Source organism: Peromyscus eremicus, chromosome 1 (genome assembly GCF_949786415.1).
Source record: "Peromyscus eremicus chromosome 1, PerEre_H2_v1, whole genome shotgun sequence".
NCBI classification, from domain to species: Eukaryota; Metazoa; Chordata; class Mammalia; order Rodentia; family Cricetidae; genus Peromyscus; species Peromyscus eremicus.
The window spans coordinates 40608941-40634514 of record NC_081416.1 but is presented as its reverse complement, the minus strand read 5'-3'; the positions used below and the strand labels follow the sequence as shown (position 1 = coordinate 40634514).

Sequence of the window (25574 nt, the reverse complement as noted above, 5' to 3'; positions counted from 1 at the left end):
TAAATACCCAGGGTAGATGAAAAGGAATGAGAGGGATCATAACAGGAACTGAGGTGAGGAAGCAAAAGCCACCAGAGGCACCGTAGAGAAAGGCCTGCTGTCCATGACATTGGAGCATCAGGTTGGAGAACTTGAACTCACAATCCAAGTGTTTCATTTTTTTTCTTGCTCTTATTTGCATATTTGTTCATCCAGCACTGTCTGTGGACCTCTTGTTAAACAGTATCACCACAGGGATTGGGAGCAATTGACTCATAGTGAACATAACACATACGACATCTGGTAGGGATGTTGTAATAGAAAATGAATGATGAATGGACTAAAGGTGGTGTGTGATGGTCTCTCAGAGAGATGCTATTGAAGCATTGATTTTTTGGGGGGAGGTTGGAGTGAACAACTAGAATATTCTGAAAGCATCAAAAGATAACACAGGATGTGTTTGGTATGTTCAGAAACACCAAACATGCCAGTGGAGACCCAGCACAGGCACTAGAAAAGAGTGGAAGGAATACTCCAGACCAAAAATAATCAGGAGTTTGTAAGTCATGTTCAGATTTATTTTTAGGAAATCTCTAAAAATCTGGTGAAAAATACAGTTGATGCATCCTTCATGGTTAAATGACCTCCTCACCCCTAGGCAGTCTGGGTTCATGATGCTATTCACTTGCTTGTTCATTCAAGTGCCTGGCATGGCCCTCAGGCCTTCCTCCTTATAGGCCATGGTCTCCGTCTAGGCAAGCTGTCAGTCACATACACAAATCATTAAAAACAAGGTTTCCTAAAAGCGTAGAGTTACAGCTGGCAGGGGCTTTCTCAGCCAAACCCTTAGTTTTCCAGATGAGGAACTGAAGTTCCTTCTGCTAAGCAAATAAGTCCAAGTGTCTCTCACATGAAACAAGGGCCAATTAGGATGAGCAATAATGATAATGTCAGAAATACTAAAGCCAAAGGCAGATGGATGATGACTATCAGCGTATGACACAAGTCTCTGCAAGATACAGGCTTCAAACACCAGATGGAAAATTTGAGCAAAACACTTGTTGCCATGGAGTAGAGTAAACTTCTGGGCAACTGTGTAATAGCTCAGCTATACAGCAAAAGGGGGTAGCTTCTGTCTATACTCATCCTGCAAACCTACTCAGTCGCTGTGATGGGATATAAGACCAAACAAAAAGTATTCACTTCAGAGATTTCTGAGGCCGCTGGCAAAGACACACATTTGTATATTAGCATAATTCATGTCAAACTGGTTAAAGGAAAAATGACATTGGTTTGAAAAACAAAAATCAGCCTATCAAGGCAGAGTGAGGTGAAAATTAGCAAAAAGGCACCAAAGAACACCATGAAGGGCCTAGGTTTTCTGATCCCATATTCTTTTTGTGAATAAGAGAACAGATCAGGCTGTGTGATCATCCCAGGTGCAGAGCAAACAGGAGTATTTGCTGTGCAATCCATCTGCCTAGAGGTTTTTCCAGGCAGTTGACTTGCTTGTCTGATAATATAAACCAGAAGTGATAGAAATTTTCCCCACCGTCTCTGGTGGAAGCCTCCTTCCCCAGATACCAGGCTAGCTTCCTGAATCCAAGATAAGACTGCCCCTCCCCACCTTGCATGCCCCTCCCCACCCTGCATGCATCTGCCCACCCTGCATGCACCTGCCCAGCATAACTCTAATCACCCCTCCTCTCCTTGCCATCACATCCCAGCCCACACCTCTGTAGAAGCCTTCTACCCCATCAGAAGCCAGGCCAGCTCCCTGAAAACCAGGTAAGCCACCACCCCACTCCTCACCCCCTGTCCTGCCCTCACCCACTCAGCATAACCCCAACTGCCCCCTCTCCTTTCCTCATCGCTGTATCACAGCCCACACCTCTGGCAGAAGACTCCTACCCCACCAGAAGCCAGACCAGCATCCTGAACCCCAGAGGACCCCCAGCCAGATGAGAGGCCACATACATCTCCAAATGCCAGCCCCAAACTTGGGCAGCAACCCCTTGTTGGACCAGATTCTGTCCAGGCCATCAGAAGTCCAGCCCCCAACTTGGGCAGAGACCCTCTAATCATCACAAATGCTATGTCTATCTATAACTTACTCTTAGCTCAGAGAAACATAGCTTATGTGGGTATGTACATCTCTCTAGAGTTGTGGTTCTCAACCTGGGGGTCACAAACCCCACAGAAGTGCATAGCAGATATTTACAGTATGATTTATAACAGTAGCAAAATTACAGTTATGAAGTAGAAATGAAAATAACTTTATGCTCATGGGTCACCACCACATGAGGAACTGTATTAAAGGGTCCTAGCATTAGGAAGGTTGAGAACCACTGGTCTAGAGATAGAGGAAATAAATAAAGTTGGCGAAATGTTAACCCTAGGAAAACACATGAGAGTTATTTGTACAATTCTTACAATTTTTATGAATTTTCAGTAGTTTAAGATTTTTTTACTTTAAAATTAAAAAATATGTTACATAGAAACATAAATCTACAAAGTGAATATATAAAGATGACTAGCAGTGTTACAGAAAAAAATATGAGTGGTTAGGATAATAGAGACGGGAGGCTACATTGGGAGTGTCTCAGATGATGGAGAGCTGAAAATATATGAGTGGTTAGGATAATGGAGACGGGAGGCTACATTGGGAGTGTCTCAGATGATGGAGAGCTGAAAATATATGAGTGTTTAGGATAATGGAGAAGGGAGGCTACATTGGGAGTGTCTCAGATGATGGAGAGCTGCTTCCATCTTCAGTAATTGCACCTAACATAAACAGAAAGTGTTCTTTCCTCTATTAAATGAATTAATTGAAAAGAACACTCACTTTAAAAAAATCAAACAAGCCAGGCAGTGGTGGCACACGCCTTTAATCCCAGCACTGGGGAGTCAGAGGCAGGTGGATCTCTGCGAGTTCAAGGCCAGCCTAGTCTACAGAGCAAGTTCCAGGACAACCAAGGCTATAGAGAGAACCCTTGTCTTGAAGAACGAAAAACAAAAAAAGAAAGAAAAATCAAATAAATTTACCAATATTATAAATATATGAGCATAGATCTATCTATGGAATACCCATATACCCATATGAGAAAATCACAGGAGGGGGGGTACACAATGAGGAAGCAGAGTGACAGAAAAGCTCTAGCATTTACAGCGTTCTAGCTCCAGCCATCTACAGTCAGCTCATGTTCTGCCCCTCGGCTTTCCAAGCAGGTGGAACTCCACTGAACACTCAGATGCACTTCACATACTGCAAATCACTTTGACATACAAAATATTACACTCTAGTTTTTGTTTCTTGCATTTGGAATCCCTTGATGCCTTAACCAACTATGGAAGAAGGAAACTGCTCAGGTCATATCAAATTAGCACCAAGCATTGAGCAAAATTCACCACACATGCCAGACACAAAGTTAAACGATGCATTTGAATCCTGAAATCATTAAACAAGTGAATAAATTCAGCAGCTGCCTCCCCCCAAAAAAAAGATCTTCAGAGACTATATTCAGCAAGTTGCAGCTGAGAGTGAGCTAGGAAAAGCACTGAGTCTGTCACTTGAAAACAAAATGGTGACATGAAATGACCACACATTAGACCACACCAGCACAATGATCTTGGTAGGAAATTGGGCTTTGGATAAAAGGTCCCCTTACATAACTGCTCTTATGGTCATGTTTTTAAGAGATGAATTTTGCCTTACAACTCCGTTATAGGTTGAATTATGTACCCTCTTTCCAGATCTTATGTGGAAGTCCTAAACCCCCAGTAAGGAATGTGACATTGTTTAACAATAAAGTATTTGTAATGCTAATCAAGTTAAACTAAGGTTATTGGGGGTAAACTTTGTTCTAATATGACTGGTGTCCTTTTGGATCCAGAGACATGTGGAGGCAAGATGATGTGAAGGACACAGAGAGAGAAGCCAGCCTTCTCCAAGCAAAGAGGAAGCTTGGAGCACATCCTTTTCTGTATGTCCTCAGAAAGAACAAGTCCAGCCACTGACTTCTTCATCTTGCTTGGACTTCCTAGACAAAAACAGCTTCCTGTTATTTAAGCCACTCCATGTGTGGTACTTTATCACAGCTGCCTTGAAACTAGTACAGACCCTACAGGAAGGTAAGTTCTAATTCTGGTCTAGTCTAACAACTCAGCAAAGGATAGATACTGTGGACATTCCTTTTTACTTCCCTGTAGGGACCTCATTTGAGAGTTTGAGGTGGCAAAATCATACTGAATTTACATGAAAATCAAGGCTCTCTTTTTTACTGGCTCTGTTAACACAAGCAATCCCTTAAACTTCCCATTTACTATTCATTAAAATGTGATAATAATCTACCACCTCCAACTACAAACACTGTCACTTTCTGCTCAAAGGACCATCAGATGAGGCGAGGAAAGTATGGTCACAGACTCTTGCAGGGCTCTAGGAACATATACCACACCATGTTCTTGATGCTAGCTTCAATATAAAAGGAGTTGCAGTTGGGAAAGGGTAGTTTATTCCATAAATAGCACAATCTCGCCTTTAAGACAGCTAGAAGCTAAGTCTAATAAGAGGGCATTTAATAGACGTAAGTGAAATCCTACTTTGACATTTTATAAAATGCAAGTGTACAGGATAATAATGTAAGAAACTTGCTAAGAGTGAGGACCTCGACCTTGGGACTGCAGTGACAGCTCAGTTAGAAAAGTGTCTGCAAGACCCGAATTCAATCCCCGAAAGCCAGGAGTGGTTGCACGAACTTGTAACTCCATCACTGGGAAGACAGAGGCAGACAGATCTGTGGGACTCTGGCGGGACAACATAGCCTACTTCCTGAGTTACAGGCCAGAGGGGAGTCCTATCTAAAAAAAAAACAAGAAGATGGGCAGTACCTAAGGAGCAATATGTACAATGATTCTTTTCTGGCCTCTACAAGCATGCATACACATGAGCACACATACACACACACACACACACACACACACACACACACACACACCACATTAAAGGAATTCCCAGATAACTATTTTGGAGATATTTTATAGCTATCTCAGAAACATCTCAAGAAATACTGAAAATCACAGGATATCATGTGGGAAAGCCATCCAGATTTCTAAAGCAAGATGACAATTTGCTAAGGCAATGAAAAGATGCTTGCTCTGTAAGCAAGACGGTGGTAGTGAGCACTGTTCAAGCTATTCATGGAACTTGTGGTTTGTTTCTACAAAGAAAATTGAATTCTCTATGCTTCCAGTGTTTCAAGTTATAGTGTACCAAATGAATACTAGTTTAACATTTTTGCACTTCAGTTTGAAATAAAAATAAGTGTGTGTCTATGTGTGCCTACCTCTGTGTGTGTCTCTCTGTCTGCCCTCCCCCTCCATTTAAGAGATTCAAACCACGATTTCCAAAACTAGCTCCTATTGATAAAAGACCAATGATTATCCAGTGGTGTTCTGTAGAGGAATCTATAATTAATTCCTCCCACTCTGCCTTCACCCTGCGTTCAAATCTTCTACAAAAGATTAAAGCAGACCTCACAAATAGGATCTAAAATTCCTTCCAGCAGCAGAGACACCTTCGACAGGTTTATCTTCTGATTGTCAAAAGTCACTAAAACAAGGGCTGAGCTCCTTTCCACTACATGTTAAAGTCCCATTTTGTTCAGTTGGGCACCATCTACCCAACTCAGACTTAGAAGTCCACCACAGGCTAGGGGTTTGAAGAGATGTCTCAGCAGTTCTCAGCAAGCACTTGCTGCTCTTCCAGAAGATCCAAGTTCAGTTCCCAGAATCCCTGTCAGGTGGTTCACAGCCACCTGTAACTCCAGCTCCAAGGAGATTCAACACCCTCTTCTGGCCTCTGTGGGCACCCACACACATGAAGCATGCATTCACACGTACATGCATAAATCCTGCCCAGCCTTCCCCCATGGACTTCATGTCTATATACGTGACATTTGCCTTGATATCTTATATAGTTTTCTTTCTCCCAAGGCTCCTGTGAGGCCCAACTTCAATTATGAAATCGATTGGATTAAGGAGTACCTACTAGATTAATGAAGCACACATCTGTGCATCTGTGAGGGTATTTCTAGAGATATTCAGATGATGAGGTCTCTGACCTGATGAATGATTAATCCCTTGTTGGGTTCATATGATGATATTGTTGAGACCTGGTGAAAGGTAAGATGTGGGGCCTTGATGGAGGAAGGTGTCTGTCTTTCCCTGGCCTTTTTCTCTATGACCCTTCTCTGCTTCTTATCTACCAGGAAGACAAACTAGAACATTGCATCCATGATGTTCTGCTCAAGAACCATAGACTAAACTCTCTGAAACCCTGACCCAAAATAAATCTTTCCTCCCTTGTTTCTGTCAGGCACACCGGTCACAGGAAAGTGATTCACACGATACCCATGTCAATGTGTCTAAAGCCAGGACCATGGTTTTCTTCCTAAAGTTGACCTATTTCCAGAACTCCTGGTCTAAAGAACAAAACCATCGTCCACTCAGGGCGCCATCCCAAGACCTATGACGCAATCATCTCTTATTCTCAGCATAAAATTTCAGTGGCTTCTCATTGCATTTAGGATAAAAAAAAATGTCCAAGACATAGTTTACAGGCCGGAATTCTCTTGTCTCTTACCTTCCTCTCTAGCCTAGATTTGCCTAATCTCACACTCACTCTCTCTGCCATGCTATATCACTTAATACCACACCTCACCTTCATTCACACCCATTCCTCATTAAAGGTCCTCACAGCACCTGATACTTCTCAGTGTCTGTTTGTGTGTGGTGCATGCATACAAGTATGAGGGTGCATTCACATGGGTATACTCAATGCCAGAGCAACATGGTGAGTGTGTTCTTCTATCACCTTCTGCCTTACTGTCTTGGGACAGACTCTCTCCCTGAGCTAGAAGCTGACTTTTTTTTTGGCAAGGCCAGTTGGCCAGAGAATCATGAGAATCCTCCTGTCTCCTCCCCCGATGTTAGAATTACAGGTATACACAACCATACCTAACTTTCTAGGTGTTAGAGATTCAACTTCAAGAAGTCATTTTTGTAGAGTAATATGGACTGAATCACCTTGCCAGTCCATTGATGCCTGTTTTCCTATCCAGAAACCAGAAATAATACTTGTTAACATATGAGAATGAAATGAGACAGCTCATGTAAAGTTCTTAGGACAGTGGTCATACATGACGGGCATTACATAACTCAGAACTTCCGATTTTTTATGTATTCAATTTCATTATTTCACAGTTTCACAAATATTTTGTTCATATCTGTCTGTCCCATTGGGTGGAACATTTCATGCTTATGTCTAGTCATGTCACACCCCCTGGGCCTGATGCAGTATCAACAGGTGAGAAATGAACTGTGAAAAGCTTTGGCTCTGGAAGATTTAGAAATGTAACACTAAAGTGCTTAGAATGTATTCTCTACTTGGCATTACTAACCTGTTGCCTATGGCCACATGCATTTCAGGATAGCTATGGATATAATCTAACACAGAATTATTTTATAGATGTTTATTTTCTAATTTTTGTATTGTGTATGAGTGTTTTACCACATACATGCAGTGCTTACAGAGACCAGAAGAGGTTGTTGGATTCTTTGGAACTAGAGTCACAGACAGTTGTGAGCTGCCATGTTGGTGCTGGGAATTGAACCCTCATCCTCTGGAAGAGCAGCCAGGACTCTTAATTGCTGAGCCAGTTTTCCACCTTGAACACAAAATCTTAAATTTACTGTAAAGTTTCAACACTATAAGATGTTTTTAAAGAGGTTTTTTTTGTGACTTGGTTGCCCAATTCTCAAGACTGAACTTTGTAGATGACAGTATTGATAGACAGTGTCAAAAAGATGGACACCCTTCCTAGATAGTTTCAAACAAGAGTCACATATGGAAAGGAACGATTGTAAGGTAGGTTAAGTGGGAGTCTTAGGGACAGCCCTTTGCTGATCACGTGAATGGTCAGGTGCAAAGTCAGCGTGGAGAAGAAGAGCAGAGAGGGAAGAAGGAGGTGCCAAAATCTTTGAATGAAAACCAAGACCAAGGTCAGCGCTAAGGGAGGAAAAGCAAGTGGGCTTTGGGATTATCAGAACGATGGCATGTGGAGCAGAGCTAGGCCGCAGCACAAGTGAACACAGCCTGCAGCTCTCAGAACAGCGGGGTCTGCAGACAGGAGTCACCGGTACAGAGGTGAACGCTTTAACAAGAGGTGGTACATCTAGAGAACGGCTAACATAACACTTGTGATTTACAGTTTAGAAGAGCAAAGGGCGCTGGAAAGAAATGAAAAAGGTTCAGTCAGAGCAGAGAGTCACCAGCTCTACCTATCAGGGGTCCATGGAGAGCTTGCTCCAAGGCCACCTCCAGGGTAATGCAAGAAAATCCACGAAGGTGGCGAGGACTCGACTTTTTCTATCTGAGGGAAATTAGGAGTAAGTTTTCATCTATAACTGGTGAAATAAGGAAACACACGTGCTTTCTGATGTTAGCTTTCTCTTTTACATCCTCTTAAGAATGGTCTCGATTTCCTCTTTCGGCCGTAGTTGCTGGCACATTCGCCGCCAAGGGCCGTGTGATCCGAGCGCAGCGGAAAGGTGCGGGTTCTGTGTTCCGGGCACACGTGAAATACCTTAAGGGCGCAGCATGCCTGCATGCTGTGGACTTCGCTGAGCAGCACGGCTAAAGAAAGGGCCGTAAAAGATATCATTTATGACCCTGGTCACGGCGCTCCCCTCCCCTCGCGAAGGTGATCTTTGGTGATCCCTACCGATTTAAGAAGCAGACAGAGCTGCTCATCGTGGCAAAGGGAATCCACACTGGGCAGTTGTACTGCGGCAAGAAGGCCCAGCTGAACATTGGCAATGTTTTGCCCGTGGGCACCATGCCTGAGGGTACTACCGTGTGCTGTCTGGAGGAGAAGCCGGGGGACAGGGGCAAGGTGGCAGGAACTTCCAGGAACTATGCCACAGTCATTTCCCACAACCCGGAGACCAAGAAGACGCGAGTGAAGCTGCCTTTAGGGTCCACGAAGGTCATTTCCTCGGCCAACAAAGCTGTTGTTGGTGTTGTAGCTGGTGGGGGCAGAATTGACAAACCTAACTTAAAGGCTGGCCATGCCTACCACAAGTACAACGCCAAGAAGAACTGCTGGCCACGTGTCCAGGGTGTGGCCACGAATCCTGTGGAGCATCCCTTTGGGGGTGGTAACCCCCAGCACCTTGGCAAACCCTCCACTATCCAAAGAGATGCCCCTGCTATGTGCGCAAAGTGGTCTCATTGCTGCCCGACCGACTGGGCAACTACGTGTAACCAAAACTGTACAGGATAAGAACTAGAACTCAGGAGCTAATAAAGTATGTCCTTTGGCTAAAAAAGAAGAATGGTCTCTGACTCTGTCTCCACACAGCTACATATCTCCACATTGTCTGTACATTTAGCTATATGTCTTTCTTTACATACATATGCCACACATCTCTATACACAGCTACATCTGTTTTCACATGTCTACACATCTTTCTTCAACATTATTCACTCACTCTTTACTTACTCTTCACCCACTCACTCACTCACACTTCTCTCATGCTTCTTCATCTCTCACTCAGCACACACACACACACACACACACACACACACACACACACTTCACTCACACTCTGCAGCAGCTCTCACATAGCTCTCCACAGCCGTCTCTCCCCACACCTGCCGCCCGCTGCTGCTGCTGCTTACTCAGCCAAACCCTGGACAATTAAAAGTTACATTTTCAGGTTCCTACTCATTCTCAAAACACAAGGTAAGTCACATAGTTTCTCTTAGGCTAGTAATGTCACATTGACCCATGCCCATAGCTCTAAGTTGGTGAGGAGTCCCCACACATTAAACAATTAGCTGCACCTTGAGTGGTCAGGATAAGCGTAGGAAGAGAGCTACTTCAAGGACTGTGTCTTGATGTAAACAGCCCGGCCTTGATTTAGAAATAAACAACACTGGGAATCAGTCTTTGTGTATTTTCTGTAGGGGCAGCTCAGTCTGTTTTGGATTTGGTCTAAGGTCTTTGCAAAATGTGTAAAAGGCTGTCTTTGAGACCGAGAGAGAATACTGTTATTTTCCGGGTGTCAGTAAAGAAGACTACCCTGGTAATATTTCTGTTCATCAGAGTCATACAGCTTAAACAGAAATCCACAGCTAAATGTGTGCCCAGAGATGGAAAACACACTACCAAAGGGCTGTGGAAAGCACTCCACAGCTGTTCTTATAGGGAAGTATAATGGTGGCACCCAAGAAAGTTACAGACAGAAAACAACCAGTTTCCACAGCCAGTGACCCCACGGCTTTGCCAGGTGGGGTTCCCCATTAGGGAGTTACACATCTGGTGGGTCAACTTGTCAAACACTAGTTGTCACCTGCTGTATACTGCCACGGCCCTCAGCACCTACCCTTATCTAACGTAAGTCCTCCCCCCCCCAAAAAAAAGGAGAGGGTATGAGGGAGGCAGGATCAGGAAAGAAAATGGCCGAGTTTGTCAGAACTATAGACACAGATCCAACCCAAGACCACAGAAAGCAGAACGCACATGCTTCATCCTCCTGAGCAGAATGAACTGTAGAAAGGGAGGCGAAGGACAGGCATGTCATCTCAGAAGCAATAATAGAAGTCCGGGAACAGCCGACAACGGCTTTCCAAACGCTCAGAGGACAATTACTGTCTGAGATGCTGCCTCCAGCAGAACTACTTTTCAAGGACAAGAGCACAATAAAGATGCTGTTCGATTTTAAAAGCTAAGGGAGGCGACAGATCTGAGGTTGGAGAAAGGCAAGCGCCTGCCACTTCAGCACTCAGGAGACACAGGCAGGAGGGTCACAAATGCAAGGCCGCTTGGGGCTACATAGTGAGTTTCCAGCCAGCTTGAACTAGATACCAAGACCCTGCCTGAGCAAAACTAACTGAACAAATTCTAAAGGAATTGCTGAGAGCAGCAAGCCTACACATTAAGGGAATTCTAGAAGGTGGATTTCAAACTGTCTCCACAAAGTCAGACATTATGAAAAGAACAGTAGAATGCTTGGAGAATCAAAACTGATAAGCTCAAAGTTTGAGGCATGAATATTATGAATATTATCATCTACAATGTTAATGAATCAGGAAACACTAGATTAGGCTGAAGAAAATTTCATGAATGGAGAAGACAGAAGAGTAACAAGGCTTGACCACATTTGTAGGCTTTCACAGGCTCTGGCCTTCTCTTCCATTCTGTATCTGACCACCTGTCCTCCCAAGCATGGACCACACATTGCCTCAGCTCTCTGCTGGTTTGCTCCCTGCCTCAGAATGCCATTTCCTGCCTAATTCTGGACAGGCTGCAAGTCCTAACTCAGATGCCTCCTCATCTGTGCAATTCTATTAAAATAAGCCTGTCAGGACTAGCTTCCTCCATTCCATACTTCCTGGTAGCTCCTTTGTTCTTAGAGGGCCACCTCTGTCTCTTAAAGACAATAAGCAGGTAGGCATGAGATAATTTGGGGCCTTTTATATTTCCAGTAACCCACAAATATTTAAATTGCTTTAAGGATCAAAATTAAAAATGAATAAGACCCAAGATGATTATATTCATCATTATAATTTATAGGTTGAAACATAATACAAAATAAATATTCTTTCAAACTCAAAAAAATTATCAGCATGAGTCTCAAAATTTTGTATGAATAATATAAATTATATATTTGTATATACACAATATATCCCAATTTATATCATTTTAAGGAGGGCATCATGAAGGTTTTAATTATAGCCTCATTCCATAGTATTTTTAAATTTGTTTAAAGAGTGTGGTCCCCAGTCCCCTAATCAACAGCATTCTTAAATAATTTTTAATTAAATGTTGGAGGTGGGCAGAACATTTTCATATATGCTGTCTTACCTCATCATTGAAGTGTCTATCATAGATAATCTATGTCACCATCAGCCATGTGCAATGCACAGGAACTCACAGGAGGGGAGGCAGTATGTCTTTATCTTTGTGACCTTATCATCCATCACAGTCCAGCACACAGTAAACACTCAATCCATAATTATGGATTTGAAGCTCTTGCTGATTTGCTCTCAATGGAAAATGTTTTCTAAAACTCAAACAAAGGGATAAGCGGAGACCCAACTGAAATGGCTGTTCTGGTGCCCATTTCACCAATGTGTAAGATGTTGCCAAGTCATGCTCACATAATCCTCCGAGAAACAGAATTCCTTCTAGCGCCCAGCTATCCCAACTTGTAAGCTGAGAGGTTTTCCTGTATTATTTAACTTATAAACTCTCCTTCATATACAACTTGAAAAAAAAAACATTATTGGGTATTGAGAAAACCTGTTTTGGTGTAAAGGCAGCAGCTAAGCTTGGCTGTTCTGATCTTTCACGTGCATCTTTATTTCTCCAGGTACCACCTGCATCCTCTTGGAGGGTCCCCTCCACCAACCAGCACTCTGCCTCTAAAGTCACTGTGTATAAATGTCCCATCCCAAGATCTCCAAGCTAATCAGGAGTTCAGCACTTAGTACATGCATGTTCACACACAACAGCATTCACTAGACCTACCCAATACATTTTTCTTGCAGATACCAAAAAATGATCTTTGATGTCTATTCCTCAATCTTAAAATGAAAATGCATCTTATTGTCCCACCCGTTTGTCATTTTTCTCTTTTCAACCTGGTTGGTCACTGGGACACAATTGTACAGACTAACAGAGGACACTCGCCCGCAGAGTTCTGGTACAAGGGTCCTTCCTGTATCTTCTGTGGAGTTCCTGTAGTCACTAGCTACATAACTTTTGGGACCATGGCAAGGCTTTCCATCACAGCCAGTGTGCTGGCTAGTTTTATGTCAACTTGGCACAGGTTAGAGTCATCAGAGAGGAAGGAGCCTCAACTGAGAAAAATGTCTTCATAAGATCTGGCTATAGGCAGGCCTATAGGGCATTTTCTTGATTAGTGATTGATGGGAGGAGTCCAGTCTATGGGTGGTGTCATCCTTGGGCTGGTGGTCCTGGATCCTATAAGAAAGCAGGGTGAGCAAGCCATGAAGAGTAAGCCAGTAAGCAGCACTCCTCTATAGCCTCTGCATCAGTTCCTGCCCTGTTTGGGTTCCTGTCCTGTGTTGCTGGGGTTTTTTTTTAACTCTTTTTGGGGGGCCCTCCACCCAGGTCCCAAATAAATCACACATGGGGTCTTATTCTTACTTATGATAGCCCGGCCTTAGCTTGGCTTAGTTTCTAGCCAGCTTTCCTTAATTTATCCCATCTACCTTTTGCCTCTGGGCTTTTCCCATTTTCTTAATTCTGTAAATCTTACTCTTACTCCATGGCTTGCTGTGTAGCTGGGTGTCTGGCCCCTAGAGTCCTCCTTTTTCTCTGGCTACTTCTAGATCTCAGATCCCTCCTCACAGTTTTCTCCTATATATTCTCTCTGCCTACCAGCCAGCCCTGCCTATCCTTCCTTCTGCCTTGCTATTGGCCAGTTCTTTATTAAACCATCAGGTGTTTTAGACAGGCACAGTAACACAGCTTCACAGAGTTAAACAAATGCAACATAAACAAAAGAAACACACCTTAAAATAATATTCTACTACAGTCCTGACTTCCTTTGATGATGAACCGTGATGTGGAAGTGTAAGCTAAATAAACCCTTTCCTTCCCAAGTTCTTTGGCCATGGTGTTTCTTTACAGTAAGAGTAACACTAACTAGGATAGTTAGAATGCTGGCTGGGGAAGCAATGGTGTGGCAGAATTCCAGTGTCCTCTTCAAGAGTCAACCCTCAGTGACCTAGCTTTCGACACTAGGCCCAACCTCCAAAAAGTTCCACCAACTCCCAACAGTGCCACTAGTTGCAGCCAAGCCTTGAATCTGTGGGTACCTGTCACGTTAATCACAAAGCCATTCCTAGTTCCTCTGGAAAAATCAAACATTTTATATTAGCTTATTTTTATCTGGCAAATACATCTGAGGAGCTATGAGATAGCAGAAAAGCTAAATGTGGTCCCATTTGTTTCTACTCAGCAGAACTCCAAAGACTTTGTGCCTGTGATTTGCAGACAGTCTTTATCTAAGTCGCTTGAGGAAACTCATTCCAATTTGATTTATGGATCCTGCTTATGAAGTCGACAGCAACATAAAAAGAAATGATGCTGGCTACCTGGGGGGCACATCCTCAGAATAGCCAAATTAAGTAAAATTATGACTCCATTTATAAAAGAATAGATTTTTAAAATCTTATGAGGGGTGTTTTGCCTGCATGTATATCTGTGCATCATATTGCATGTAGTAGTCTCAGGAGGCCAGAAGAGGGCACCAGAGCCCTGGGACTGGCTTTACAATGGCTGTGAACTGCCATGTGGGTGCTAGGAATTAAACCCATTGAGTCATCTCTCCAGACCCAAGAATAGATTTTATTTTATTCTAATATTTTAAAAAAAATAACAGAGACCATTTCTTCCTGAAAATTCAGATACAAGGAACTCTTACCTGTTCTCAGGTCTGGAATACAAACTTTTTTTTTAATCACTTTTTTTCTGACCAGTGTATTCCAATAAGAAATACTTCATGTGACATGATACTGTCTCCTTGTTTATGTTCTCTTCATGATGGTTCTAACTTAGGCTTGGTGCTGGGTGTCACAACATCCACACTTTGTAGGCTTTATTAAATGATCTCCTTAGTTCAACTCCTGCAGCTAAGAAAGGAAATGCAGAACACACCCAGATCTTGGCCTTGCAAATTCTTCCCCTACGTGAAAGTCCTGGCCACATACAACTTCTAGTTGACTCTCCTGCACTTCCCAAATCTTAAGCCCACCTCAACTAACTGTAATGTTCTAGCGGGGGCTCAGTGTGTGACTGGAGTTGTTATCTAGCAGGTATGAGATCCTGGGTTTGTCCCTCAGCACCACTACAAAGACAAAGTAAATAGATAGATGATGGCAGATAGCTCTAACATGTAGCAACATGAACAGTGTCATTGCGAATAATTAGAAATTTGATTTTTTTTTTCAGAAAATCAATGTCCTTGGAAGGGTCCCATAATTCTTCACAAAGTTCACTGACATATTGGCATAATGCCTCGGAAGTTTGCCATGGCAAGACAATAAGCCAAAAGACAATGAAAGTATACAAGGACTGGCGACTATATCCTAAGACTATCACACACCTCCAAACATTTAAATACCAGTACAATGTTCAATTTTTCCCATAGCAGAACAGCTATAAATAGCCTGTAGAATCAGGCTGTTAGACTGAAAGTACCTTCAATAAGGAACTCAAACTACCAGTGACTGTTTCTTCATCTAAAAAAATGGATATAAATAACATTTAGCTTACCAGGACCCATCAACGAGATAATAAATTAAATTTTGGATTCGTGCCTGGCATACAGTGACTGTATTCACCAGCCTTCCATCACTGTGCCAAAATACCCAGGATAATCAGCTTATAAGGAAGGTTCAGGGCATTATGGGTCTGAGTGTGTGGTAGAGAAGCCTTGCTCACTTCATAGTGACCAAGAAGCAAAGAGAAAGAGAAGAAAGGATGAAAGGACGGGGGTAACAATATCTCCTTCAAGGCACGATCTGAGTTTTTCCCAACTAGACCTTTCCTAAAGCTTCCATTGCCATCCAGTACTATTCAGTCTTTGAGGGACACAGGTCGCACAATGATTTACCGTTACTAGCAGTAATCATTTTCTAACCCATTCCACAAACATTTGCAGAGCACATTCTATATCCCAAATTACACAACCCAGCTGTAAAACATGGTGTGATCAATGTATACTCACAGAATCCATAGACCACAGCAGTAACAACACCTGTGAAAATAAACTACTTTTATAAGAGTACATATTTCTTATTCACAAATTGTCTCCAAAAATACTGTGTTTCATTAAAATGCTAAGCTTTGGTGGTTTTTCAACTGCATTTTCTAAGCTTGTGTGTGTGTGTGTGTGTGTGTGTGTGTGTGTGTGTGTGTGTGTGTGTGTGTGTGCAGGTGCCCTCAGAAGCCAGAGAGTGCATCTAATCCCTTAGAGATGGGTTTACAGGTAGCAGTGAGTGCCTGATGTAGGTACTGTGACCTGTTTTGTTTTGTTTTTATAAAGTTGTGATTTTTTAAATTTTTATTCATTTATTTATTTTTCATCCCGACCGCAGTTTCCCCTCCCTCCTCTCCTATCCCCTCCCCTCCCCTGCCCTCCACCTCTTCCCATCCACTCCTCCTCTGTTTTGATTCAGAAAGGATAAGGCCTCCCATGGCTGTCAACAAAGCATGGCATATCAAGTTGCAGTAAGACTAAGCACCACCCTTGTATTAAGACTGGGCAAGGCTACTCAGTAGGAGGAACCTGTTCCCAACAGCCAACTAAAGCATTAGGGACAGCCCCTGCTCCCATTGTTAGGAGTCCCGCAAGAAAGCCAAGCTACACAAATGTCACATGTAGCTAGAGGAGGGCCTAGGTCAGTCCCATGCAGGCTCCCTGGTTGTTGGTTCAGACTCTGAGCTCCTCTGAGCCAGGTTAGTTGCTTCTGTGAGTTTTCCTGTGATGTCCTTGACCCCTCTGACTCCTACAATCCTTCCTCCTTCTCTTCAGCACGATTCCCTGAGCTCGGCCTAGTGTTTGGCAGCAAGTGGTCTGACTCACCGAGCCATTGTCTCTCCAGCCCTTTCAATACCCTCTTGAGAGTTACCACGTATATGCCAGGGTGAGGTGGCACACAAAGGCACTTCAACTCGACAGCTAAGGACGGGACATTGACCAGCACACACAGTCAAACAGAACTGTAGATTGTCTTTGAGATTGTTCTGTGGGACAGTCACAGCTGTGTGTGACAGGGTGACACCAAAATCATCACATCGAGAGCCTGGGAGCAGAAATGCCAAGACTGGACAGATGGGGGATTAACATGCTCTTAGATCAGTTTTTGCTATGCCCAGAAAAGCAGCACATCGAGGAATCAGGTATTATTTAAGTTACAACACATGCCCATCTAATTGCTAAAAGTTCAAGTAAATGTCCAAGAATTCATCTTGAAGGTTGACTTTCTGGTTGAGGAAATGAAATTCTCATGAATATTTGAAATTGAGGCCAATGCATGGAGGCACTTTTGTGTGCATCTGATTGGCATCATGGGCTGAGTGAGATGTGAAAGCTCTGAGAAAAGACAGTGGGGGTGTTTCTGGGAGATGATGAGTGAGGTGAGTATAGAGAGAGATGAGAGAGAACATTGAGAGTTGTCAGAACATGGTCAAAACAAACAATGACCCATAGTGAACAACACCTCAGGGAAGTGTGAGGGAGGCTCCAGGAAGAAAAGGCAGAGGCCTTTTACCTCAGGTGAATTTCGTTCCCTGGATTGGTCTTGGATGTGATTTCATGCCTCCTGCTGAACATTTACACTCAATTTATAAGACATGTCTATTCTTGTTGGATGTCAGAACACAGCTCTAAACCCCAGTCTGGTGAAAGGCTATGCTGAGCGCTGTCCCCTGTCCCCTGAATCTGGAGAAGGCCTTCTGCCTCGTTTTCAAGCTTTCCCAGATATCAACTGTACTATGTGCCAGACAATTGTGTTTAAACTTCCTGAGAAGGTTCTGGGAGAGGGCTGCTCTCTTCATATCTAGCGTGTGCTTACTGGAGTAAATAAATTACATGTTTTTCTGATCTGTTTTTCTGAACTCAAATAACCTTTCTTGGATCGCAGCTTTCTTTGTTTCATTCATGTGTAATAGCACACCGAAACTGGAGGACGTTTGTCTACAGCATTAGCCCGCCCCATTCTTTCAGGTCCTCCTATCCCAGGTCCAGCAAACAGATCCGCACAGGTTGGTAAAAGTTGACAGAGGGTGTGGACCAAAATATGGGAAGTTCAAAGATATGAAAAAAAAAAAAGTAAGTTGGTACAACAGTGTTCCTCCTCCTCTTGTCTCTCTCTCCCTCTGCCTACCCACATGCCCCTTCCAAAACTCCCAATCCTGTCTGGATTGCAAGAGACTTTTTCTTATTCTCATTTCAATCGCCATAAAGCTAGCACAAATCCTGTGTTCCTGTTCCTTCCCACTGACTGTTTGGACAGATGGGGGTGGGTGATGGTGTGAGGGGGGCGGGGGTAAGAACGATCGTAGAAGCCTCCATTCATGCAGCCAAAGGTTGTGATTTCTTTAATATGAGTCATTGACATGTTGTTTTGCTCAACCGGATTAAATCATTTTCCATGTACAGTCATCACTTGAGAGGGAAGTAGGAGAGGCTGGGGAGGCTGTTCTCATTTTCAAACGCTTCCCTGGAACCAAGGGTTTTTGTTTTGATGCGGTGTTTGTTCTCAGTGCTAAGGACTGAACATAGGGCTCGGCACATGCTAGGCAAGTCCTCTGGCCCCGAGCCACATCCCCCCAGCTCTGCAATTCTGAGTAATGAAAATATCTAATTCTATCATCTTACTTAGTTTTATTTATTTCACTCTTGGAAAAATCTCAATTCTGTAGAAAAAGCATGCCAGTTTGACCCTAAGAAGTGAAGCATCACTACTGGCATCCTGTTTTTTTTGAAACAAAGAAACGGACTGTATCTAGCATTTGAGTGACATAGAGATACTAAATTCCATTTCTGAGATACAGCAGTAAGATTTTTAAAATTTTATGTTTGTAAGTGTTTTGTCTGAATGTATGTCCTTGCACCATATGCACGGAGGACCTGTGGAGGGCAGAAGGCAGTGGTGGGTCCACAGGAACTGGAGTTACAGGTGGTGGTTCACTATCAGGCTCTGTATGGGCGCCGGGAACCAAACCTGGGTCCCCTGCAAGAGCAGCCAGTGCTCTTAACTGCTGAGCCACCTCTCCAGCCCCATTGTTTAATTTGTAATAGGGCTTCAACTAGTTCTAAACTCTGACACTTAAGTTTGTCAATGCTATGGCATCCATTCAAGTTAAATATTTGTAAATGGGGGAAAAGTAGCATTTTAAAACATATATTTATCTATTCTTTGAGAATTTTATACATGCATATGACGTATTTTTATCATATTCCTACCCACTGTCCTTCCAAAACCCCCCACCAGGACTCCCTCCTAAATTCAGGCCCTCTATTTTTAAAAATTATTTTATATGTACATATATATTCCATGGAGTCAAATTAGTACCAAAAGCAGCATCTTAATTTCTAAAGTGTCCTTGGACAGAAATTTCCCTACACAGCACAGGAATACTGGGACACATCGTGTGAACTAGGACTATGTCAAAGGAATTTATAATCAGTGGTTTAAACATATGTGTGTCACTTGAAATGAAAAGATCCATAAAACATTAGCAGAGTGTTCAAAGTCTCCAGGGCAGGAAGGTAGGTACTGTGACCCCAGAATGGTGTCAGCACCAACATTTGCATCAAAGTCCTTTGATAAGCACTGGGACACTGATGTAGCTTGCCTTATCTCTTCCGCCCCATTTACTTCTAGCCTTTCTGTTTCTTTATGGTTTATTTCAAGTTCCTGGTTCCTCTCCCCCCTGGGTCTTTGCCTGGGCCTTTCCCATCTCTCTTTTTCCAATTAATATCTATATAACCTTCAAGCAAAGCTTAAATATACCTTCATTAGTGATGCATCCTTGAAGTGCCTCAAAAGAAGCTAAATCCTCTGGTCTTAAATCTACACAATATTCAGCACTTTTTCCCTTGATAGCTGTTATATACTGACCTACATTCATTCGACTATTGTCTTAGTCACTGTTCTATTGCTCTGAAGAGACGCCATGACCACAGCAACTGTTATAAAAGAAAGCATTTCATTGGGGGCTTGCTTACAGTTTCAGAGGTTTAGTACATTACCACCATGGCAGGGAGCATGGAGACATGCAGGCAGGCACTGAGCAGTAGCTGAGAGCTACATCCTGATCTGTGGGCAGAGAGCGAGCCTCAGCCTGGTGTGGCTTTTGAACCCTGAAAGCTCACCCTCCAGTGGCACACCTCCTCCAATGAGGCCATACCTTCTAATCTTCCTCAAAGAGTGCCAATCCCTGGTGATTGATCATTTAATAGTCTATGGAGGCCATTCTTCTTCAAACCACTACCCACCACAACTGTTGATTCTGAGTACATAAAAAAATGAAGAAAGAAAGAAAGAAAGAAAGAAAGAAAGAAAGAAAGAAAGAAAGAAAGAAAGGAAGGAAGGAAGAAAAGAAAGAAAGAAAGAAAGAAAGAAAGAAAGAAAGAAAGAAAGAAAGAAAGAAAGAAAGAAAGAAGAGTACTGTGTCTCTTTTGCTTATCATTTTTTCCTATCATCCTAACCTCCTGACTTTTCATCAGCTGTTGTCAGCCCTCAAGAAGTCAGAGCGTAATGGCTCCACAGGCTTTGCAGGGACATAAAGTATAAATGGATCTACTGAGCTAGGGACTCAAAATAACTTCTATGTTTTTTTTTTTAAAAAAAGGGGGAGTCCAGGCTCTCAAGCATCCATTCCTCACATGCACCTGCTCCCCACACGCAGAAAAAAAACCAATTACTGGGTTAAATAGTACAGGACAAAAAACATCCGCCTTGCTGTACAGAAGGCACTAACTATGCTACTCCCTGAGGCTAAGCACGCAGATCCCAACCAGCCAAGACTAGTAACTATTCCTCATCTACTCTGTACTCAGAATTGCAGTCCATTCTGTCCATTCTTTCATTCCAAAGCACTCATTGGACGCCAGTTTTTGGTTTTGTTTTTTTGCAAAAGCACTGTCAAATGCTGTGAGGAACAGGAGATGGCTAATAAGAGCTCCTATTTGTAGAGGGTGTACCATGTTCCAGGACCATAAATTGTTAAGTAGCAATTTGCAAGCAGCACTCCAAGTAAATTGCCCTTTCATGGAGAATCAAAAGCCTCCACAACAATGTGAAACTAAAGGAATAAGCAGGCCTTTGTGACTTACATTGTGCCTTTTACTTAAGTCAAGTCAAAAGCATTGAGAATTGTGAAGTTTCAGGGTCTCATTAAAATCTACTCTTCTAGGGGTCTTAATTATGTAACAGGACATGAGACTAGCAAGAGCTCCCCTTGCTAAGTATTCCATTATTATCTAGAGTGGAAAATCCCAGAATTCTCATTCAAATCATTTGGAAGATATTTTTGCCATTGTACATTTGACTGATGTCTAAAGTCAACTTTTCCAATCTGGTTAACCCATGGCAAAAAAAAAAAAAAAATCTAACTATCATTTACCCAACATATACTCATCTAAATGCCTACCGGATTCAAGCACTGTCTACACAAAAGTGACAAAGCTAAGGACCTGTCTTCGAAATTAGGCTATGGGGAAGATTCCTGAGGTCAAAGAAAGGCCATAAAAGATTCTGAGCCGAAATAGGAGATACAAAGAAGCCAGGGGTCAGCTTGCCTGTGAGCTGAAGGGCAGGAGTGCTGTCAGTAAGAGCTTCATTACAGAAGTGACACTTACATTAGTGGATCTTGTTTTGTTTTGTTTGCAATAGGGTCCTATGTAGACCAGGCTAGTCTCAAATCCACCATGTAGTTGAGGTTGAGGCTGGCTTTGAACTCTTCCTGATCCTCCTGCCTCCATGTCCTGATTGCTGAGATTACAGGTGTTTATAACTAGGCTCATCTCAAGTTGACTCCTTAAAGATTCATTGTTACAGTAGGCAGAAGGTAAAGGGATATGGACAAAGAGAAAAAGGCATAACATATGGAAGGCTGGGAAATTACTAAAGCTAGATGTATCCCATGGTGAGGCAACCGGGAGCCATGACATAGTGTTTTTTAGAACAAGTTGATGTTGTTGGTTATTTTTGCTCTTTTGGAGGGCCCCCGATCCAGCTCCTAAATAAGTCACACATGGAGGCTATTCTTAATTATAAATACCCAGCCTTAGCTTGGCTTGTTTCTGGCCAGCTTTTCTTAACTTTAAATTACCCCATCTATCTTTTGCCTCTGGGCTCTTATCTTCCTCTGTTTCTGTATAGCTTTCTTTACTTCTTTCTCCATGGCTGGCTGTGCAGCTGGGTGGCTGGCCCTTGATGTCCTTCTCTCCTTGTTCTCTCCTCTTTCTTCTTTCTCCGAGATTTCTCCTTCTAGTTATTCTCTCTGCCTGTCAGCCCCACCTATCCTTTCTCCTGCTTCACTATTGGCCATTCAGCTCCTTATTAGATCATCATGTGTTTTAGACAGGCAAAGTAACACAGCTTCACAGAGTTAAACAAATGCAACAAAAGAAAGCAACACATCTTTGCATCATTAAACAAATATTCCACAGCATAAACAAATATAACACACCTTAAAATAATATTATACATTTTTCCCTTTTTATCTAAACAAAAATGAAAGGTTTTAACTTTAACATATTAAGACTGTATACAATAAGAACAATTATCAATTAAGAATTACATTTGCAATATTCTGTCCATTTGTAGTTAGCATATTCAGAGAAAATAATACATTATCTGTCTTATCTTAGTGAATCCAAAATTTTATACCTAATTTACTTTCTATCATATCTAAGGAAAATTGCAACTATAACTATCTAGTCTTCAACTCTATCAAAGACCCAGAAGGATGTAATATTATCTAACAACAGAGACATTTGGCTACCTGGACATTCACCCAAAGCCTTTGCAATGTTGGGGCATCCATCTTCAGCCTACAGGTCCAGAATATCTGGCAAATTTTTCAGTGAAGCAGGAAATTTGAAGGACTGTCCTACCTAGTATTAGCAAAGTTCATCAGTCCCTTTCCTGTGTGTCCTGTAGAATATCTGGCAGACTCTTCAGTGAAGCAGGAATTTTGAAGGATTGTCCTGTCTTGTTTTGACAAAGTTCAACAGTCTTTTTCCTGTATATCCTGCATGTCCAGTCTGCGCAGCACACTGTCAGCAGTCAAAGGCAAGAACAGTTTCTTTGCCCAGTGGCTAATCTTGCCACAATGAAAACAAACTCCATAAGGAGTTTCTTCACTGCCCATCATCTTCTCTGAAGTAAATTGGTGCTGCCAGTAGCAGATGTGTCTCATTGCTGTGAAAAACTTTAGGTTAACAAAACACTTGAAATGCCATATTCTAGTGGTCTTTGAAGTGTTTGAAGAGCATTTATCTATCTAAAATATACCTATTGAACTTAGAAAACATACCTAATGTGACTACAAGTTTGATTATTGTACATTAACTACTAACCTCATTTCTTATTTATACATTGCATTTTTAAATCAGCTGTATAGACACAATACCTCAAACAAGAATAGAAACATATACACAGTGTAACAAAATTAATTTTGAATTTGTATCAGTATTCCAAAATCCATGCCAATGCAAAATATCTGAGATTAATAGTTGTCTTTTTATTCTATATTCCCCTAAATATAACAAACATCTATGATCCACCAAATAACCAAAAGCCTCCCACAACCCAACTCTTGGGAATGTGGACATTATTTTCTCTAAATTTCTTCCTGCTGTCTGTGGATGAAGCATCTTTAGGAACCCAGAGAGAAAATTTGAGATGATGGCCAAGTTCTGGGAAACCAGCTTTAACCTTTGTTGATAGATGTCACCTGTCAAGGTTCAGGAGGTCTCCCTTGATCAAACCTGACCCATATTAACCTGGAACGATCAACAGCCTCTTGTTTTCTGTGGAAATAAAACTCCAAAGCATTTTTTATTTCCATTTGATAAATATATTTTTTTACTTCTTTTTTAAAGTCAAGACATTTCTAAAATATCTAGATTGGTTGAATTTAACAGTCCAGTTCACAATCCCATGTCTCTCAGCAGTTATTATTTGCTTGTCAGCATTCAAAATATTCAAAATAACACAATAGCATAAAGGATTCAGACTCCCTGTGTATTTCCCGTCCCTACATGGCTTATTCTTTTTTATTATTTAACTTCTCTCTTTAAAGACTTCATTATTTTTTTTTTGAGACAGGGTTTCTCTGTGTAGTTTTGGTGTCTGTCCTGGATCTTGCTCTGTAGACCAGGCTGGCCTTGAACTCACAGAGATCCTCCTGGTTCTACCTCCCAAGTGCTGGGATTAAAGGCATGTGCCACCACTGCCTGGTTTGAGTTTATTATTTTTGAACCATTTCTTTCTATGACTGTCCATACCCTTTTTCTTTATTAAGCCTATGCACATTGTAAAACACACTGAAACCTGTTCAGAGTTATTCTGTCTAGACCTCTTTTATTGCATATCTTTCAGCCTTTTTTGTCTGCATGAGCGAAAAGCTCCTAAGCAGTGAGGCTAGGACCTCTGTACAGCTTTGGCTGCTGGCCCCGAACACTTCTTGGGGTCAGGAAAGCTAGACCTAAAGCTTATGGTTCAACTGGAGGAGGTTTGTGACCAAGAGCTGCATTAAACCTTCCTAGCAATGGAAGCCGGTATCTGTGTTGCCACAAGCATTTTTGTTTGTTTGTTTTTGGTTTTTTTTTTTTTAGCTTGTCATTTTTTTTTATTTTTTTTTTATTTTTTTTTAATTTTTATTTTGCAATACAATTAAGTTCTACATATCAGCCACAGATTCCCTTGTTCTCCCTCCTCCCGCCCCCCTCACCTTCCCCCCAGCCCGCCCCCCATTCCAATCTCCTCCAGGGCAAAGCCTTCCCCACAGACTGAGATCAACCTGGTGGACTCAGTCCAGGTAGGTCCAGTCCCCTCCTCCCAGGCCGAGCCAAGGGACCCTGCATAGGCCCCAGGTTTCAAACAGCCAACTCATGCAATGAGCACAGGACCCGGTGCCACTGCCTGGATGCCTCCCAAACAGATCAGGCCAATCAACTGTCTCACCCACTCAGAGGGCCTGATCCAGTTGGTGACCCCTCAGCCATTGGTTCATATTTCATGTGTTTCCGTTTGTTTGGCTATTTGTCTCTGTGCTTTATCCGACCTTGGTCTCAACAATTCTCTCTCATATAAACCCTCCTCATTCTCACTAATTGGACTCCCAGAGATCCACCTGGGGCCTAGTCATGGATCTCTGCATCCAGATCCCTCAGTAGTTGGATGAGGTTTCTAGCATGACAATTAGGGTGTTTGGCCATCCCATCACCAGAGTAGGTCAGTTCGGACTGTCTCTCGACCATTGCCAGCAGTCTGTTGTGGGGGTATCTTTGTGGATTTCTGTGGGCCTCTCTAGCACTTTGTTTCTTCATATTCTCATGTGGTCTTCATTTACCATGGTCTCCTATTCCTTGTTCTCCCTCTCTGTTGTTGATCCAGCTGGGATCTCCCACTCACCCAAGCTCTCTTTCCCTCGAACCTCGCCCTTCACTACCCCCACTCATGTCCAGGCTGTTCATGTAGATCTCATTCCATTTCTCTGTCATTGGGCGATCCCTGTGTCTTTCTTGGGGTCCTGTTTTCCAGGTAGCCTGCCTGGTGTTGTGAGTAGCAGTCCAGTCATCCTTGTTCCACATCTAGTATCCTGTTATGAGTACATACCATGTTTGTCATTTTTATTTAGTGATACCAATTGAACATCAGCACCTCTTAAAGGAGCCATGTCTTTTTTCTTTTCTTTTTCTTTTCCTGCTTTCTCAGGCCCTACATGAAAATACAACCCACGTTGGTAACACCAAAA

At 42.5% G+C, this 25574-nt stretch overlaps 1 protein-coding gene and 1 pseudogene across 1 annotated transcript in view; one reads left to right on the top strand and one right to left on the bottom strand.

Moving 5' to 3' along the window:
* The window catches only part of Gda (guanine deaminase), an 82126-nt gene that overhangs the window by 41330 nt on the left and 15222 nt on the right, over positions 1–25574 (bottom strand). The gene's annotated exons all lie outside the window — the stretch shown is intronic.
* LOC131895171 (large ribosomal subunit protein uL2-like) lies at positions 8090–9330 on the top strand (annotated as a pseudogene).